The sequence below is a fragment of the Euprymna scolopes genome, chromosome 30, assembly GCF_053919585.1.
Source record: "Euprymna scolopes isolate OS-2025 chromosome 30, ASM5391958v1, whole genome shotgun sequence".
Classification (NCBI taxonomy): domain Eukaryota; kingdom Metazoa; phylum Mollusca; class Cephalopoda; order Sepiida; family Sepiolidae; genus Euprymna; species Euprymna scolopes.
Genome location: NC_136511.1, coordinates 23,179,179 through 23,184,178, shown reverse-complemented (window position 1 = coordinate 23,184,178; position 5,000 = coordinate 23,179,179).

Sequence of the window (5,000 nt, the reverse complement as noted above, 5' to 3'; positions counted from 1 at the left end):
GGCCTAGAGGCCACTTGAGGTAAGGGTAAATGGGTATGCATAAGCCAACGTGATTATAGCGTAATAAGTATAAGTAATGAGAATTTTGTAAATTGGATAACTTAGGGGGATAGTTCTTCAAGAACTTGTTTACATTGGACTTGAAGACAACCAGATAGTAGTCAGCTGGAAAGAGGCAATAAGCAGAGAAATCCACAGCCGTGCAGTTCTAAGAAAGAAGATTTGCTCATGGAATGTACATTTAGGTTTAGGCACAGATAAAGAGTGTGGGAAATTATTGATAGTGGTTTTAGCTAGACGAGTGTTTATATTATAGATAAGTGAGTCATATGAAGATAGCGTCAATATCGCCAAAAATCTCCACCCTAAAGAAAAGATAATACTCTCGAAAATAAGGGACATCAATATATACCGTTTTATACGTTACATTATGTTTGTAAATAAACATAATAGAATTAAGAATTATTACAAAATTTCTTTAAATCTTATTCTCTCATGTGCTAACTCGTGTCCACGGTTTTTCCTACGAAGCACATTGATAGAGCTTTAAACACAATTTCTTTCAAACTATGCACAGTGATTCAAGCAAAATACACCGTCCTTCTCCAAAATAAAAAAAAATTTAAAAAATAGCTAAACGAGAAATAAAGAGAGCAAGAAAAGATATATTGTCCGAACTATTTTTACAAGAGAATATATATATATATATATATATATATATATATATATATATATATATATATATATATATATTTATATATATATATATATATATATATAATTTATTTATACAAACATTAATGGCTACATATGTGCATACATGTTTCTGTAATCACCCACGTTGGGGGATTACGTCTTCAGGCCAAGAACTACCTTCAAAAGTGACATTTCCACCAACTACATTTTTCTATTTCCAGAAATAGAAAAATGTATTTAGTGGAAATGTCACTTTTGAAGGTAGTTCTTGGCCTGAAGACGTAATCCCCCAACGTGGGTGATTACAGAAACATGTATGCACATATGTAGCCATTAATGTTTGTATAAATAAAATTAATATACCTGCTCTGTTCACTCATTGAGCACTATTTTGGTAGACACGTGTTGTTTCATTGGATGTACTTCTAGGAAACTAAACTCTACTGGCTATATATATATATATATATATATATATATATATATATATATATATATATATATATATATATATATATATATATATTACAAGCCGGGCATCCGGCGTTGCCTGGTTGTTAAATACGCCCTAATATGATATTTTAATTCATTCGGATTTTGTAGTTAATGTTCTATTGTTTATTACATTGTACCTAAACTCGACTTTTTTTTTCTTCAGTGAAACAATAGACCTTTATCTACAAGTTTTTTTTTGTTTTTTTTTTTGTTTTTTTGTTGTTGTTAGAATACCTCTTCGGACGACAAATATCGAAGAATTCGCCAAAAACATTAATTCTTTCACTCTGAAAAGTCTTCTCGTACTACAAATTTGCAGGAATCCCTAGCCTAAGTAATGCCCAATGGCCACAGTCATTGCAAATCTCTTAAAAAGTGTCTAGAGTTCTTCCATTAACGATTTACACGTTCAATTGAATCACACGTCACTACGCATTCTTGTTACACGTTAGAAAATCATTTCATCCACGGCATGGCAGTTGTTAAACAAAATGGTTTTACTATACTAGATAAAGGTACAAGATTCAATTTATCTTCAAAGTGCACTTTTATAAATTTTATAAATCTTGCGAGGACTACTATTGACCGTCACCAGCTATACAAGTCTTTTGAAATTTGCATCTCTATTTTGCTCGTTATGTACTGAATATTTGTTAATGAAACCTATATGAAATATGTTCCTTATCAAATTTTGAAGATTTTCTATTCTGAAAGAAGTTTTTAAAAAATTAATCTAAAAAGTTCGTTTCAAGTTTTTGTTAAAAAAAAAATCAGATTTTCTCCTTATTCAGGTCTGTATTACAAAGAGGGTGTTGCAAAAAATGGGGTGTGGTGTGAGGAAAAATACAAATTGAAACAGAGACAATATTCAGAGCTGTAATAATACAAAGAGAGGGTTGCAAAAATTACTTGCGGGGTGAGGAGAAATACAAACTGAAATGGAGAGAAGGAGAGTTTTAAAATATAATCTTAAAAAGATAATATACAAGTTAGAAAAGCATTTCATCCAAGGCATGAACATTGTGAAACAAAATGTTTTTACTATATGCCTTAAAAATAAAGGTACAAGATTCAATTTGAAATTTATTTATCTTCAAATTGCATTTTTATAAATTTTAAGAAGTAAGGTATAAAAATTGAATTTAAATTGAATCAAAAAATTACCTTGATTTTTTTTCATGTAATGTATATTTTGTTTCAATTTTAAAACATTATCATTTATCTAGCAATTAATGATATAGATAGACAATTTTCCATGATTTTTTTTAAATTACGGAGTGAAAAATACGTTAATATCAGCTAGCGAATGGCTCCTCAGCCTAATTAATAGCCGATTGCCACAGTTACCGCAAATTTCCCAACGTTTTATGCCCCTTCCCACAAACTCTACTTTATTTAAAAGCGCTCAGACCTCTTCCATCAACGAATCATTCGTTCAATTGAACCACACGTCACTACAAGTTTTTGTTATGAATTTATAATTGTTGCAGCGGTCGAGCAAAGCCGACGCGAACGCGTCTTCGTTTAAGACTTTACTGCAAACGTTGCTTTATTGAAATAAAAAGATGAGGAGACATAATAAGTCTTATTCCCTTTTCTATCGCTTTTACGATTCTCCATTCCACCCTCCAAGACACATGGCACGGCCAAAGCTTTTTACCCTGATTCTTTGTATCTCTTCTTGTCGGACTGCATTTGTTAAAAGGCCAAATGTTTACGCTTTCAAAATAATGGTGGACGTAGAGAAAATACAAATAAAAAAATGTTTAACAAAATGGCGGGATTATGATGTCACGTGTCCTTAATATGCGCATGCGTAAACCTTCAAAATTATAATGTAAAGTGTTAGTTTTTTTGTTGCCATTTTTTTTTAGTCGAGGTAGGAGGTTAGGGTTATGGTTAGGGTTATAGTTAGGATTATTATTATTTTTTTGTTGTTTGAAAAGAGGTGGCGTCGTCTTTAGGGATGTTATTTTTTATTTTATTTTATGTCTTGTTAAGGCGGATGCTTTTTATGTGATGGCACATTAAAAGAAATAACTTTTGTAGATGCATCGGACAATCTTTAGAAGCGAATATGTCATGCTTAAATTGGGCATAAAATTTTTGCTAGTCTATTATGCTTAAGTTTCAAATAGTAATTACTCTGGTTTGCTATACTTAAATATTGAAACATTAATTTTTCGCTGTTCCGCCAGGCTGAGTTTTAATAAGTATTTTCGTGGAGTTTCCGTCACGCGTAAGTATAAAATAGCATATTCGTTGTGTTTCTATAAAGCTTAAATGTGAAATAGAATTTTTGATGGGGGTCCTGTCGCAGCTAAGTGAAAAAAACGAAAACATTTCCGTTGTGTTTTCAATTTTAAACAAAATTTTGGTGTTTGTGTGTGTGTATTTTAAATTTAATTTTCACTCCACGCAAGGCATCATGCCACTTTGATGTAGTGGATTACTATCGGGGACGTATGTTACAGGGATATTATGAAAGGGAGTTGACCAGTAAGATGTATGCACACTTGAACTTCTGCATATCAGTACAATTGGGAAAGCAGACACCCGGAAGGGATTTCCAAAGTCTAGCAGTTCCGGGAAAAAAAAAATATTGGAGTAGAAGTCTTACTTACATCTACGGATCTTTATTGTGTAGGGGTGGGATGTGACTGCGTATCGCGTTTGTCAGGGGTATTTATGCCGAGGAGATACATATGATTCTAGTTCGTTAGAGCATTCACCATTAAAATACTGGTAGACTAGGCAGAGGGATGCAAAATTTCGTTGATAAAGCAGAGGCTGAAGCTTAGATGACAGCTTAGGACTTATCAGGTTGGCGACTCTCTTTTGAACCTTCTCCAAGAGCGAGAGACTTGCAGCAGATGCACCTGCCCAAATGTGACAACAGTACTCCATACATGGGCGAATGGTGGCCTTATAGAGGTAAAAGATAGTTTCAGGCGTAAGTAGCTTTCTAGCACGGTAGAGAGAGCCCACCTTCTTCGAAGCAGCCTAGGCATGCTCTCAATGTATGTGTGTTGGCCATTGCTATTGGTGGTAGAGAAGGTTTCTTGTAATTATTGAAGGAGACATACTTAGTCTTATCAGCATTGAATGTGACCATTCATTTTTGTCCCCATTCCACAACAAATTGGAGGTATTCTAGTATTTCTGCCATTTACTTATATGTGTGTTCATTTGTTTTCTTTTAGGGTCTGTTATAGAGAGTGGTGTCACTAGCACATATACCAATCTTAGAGACAATTTTTTAAGAATTCCATTTACGAATATTAGGAATAATAAAGGTTCAAAGTACGCTGTGACTTGAAATAGGAGTTTTATTATGATTTAATAGCAATTAAGTTATAAATAAAATCCTGGTGTTTTCATCCCACTTAAATTTGAATTCGGATATTTGCTGGGATTTCGGGTGAGCTTACATTTTAAATAAAATTATCGTGATGTTTCGTCAGCGTTTACATAAAAAAACAACTTTCCTGGGGTTTTTGTCAGTCTTAATTTAGAAACAGTATGTTCACTGAGATATTTATCTGCATTATCTAATAATATGACTAACTGGAAACCCGGCGTTGCCCTGTCGTACAATAATCTTTAACACAATGTTTTGATTCCTGTATATTGTGTATGTATTATTAATGGATCAATCCTCTATTGATTATTATATTTTACGAGGAATTATTTGCCTGGTTGACTAATTCACAATAAATACATATAAAAATAAACATTTAAAAAATAATATTTATAATGTCGTATATTAAATTCCGTCTCTGTTTGTTTAGAATATGGCGTCAACTAATATT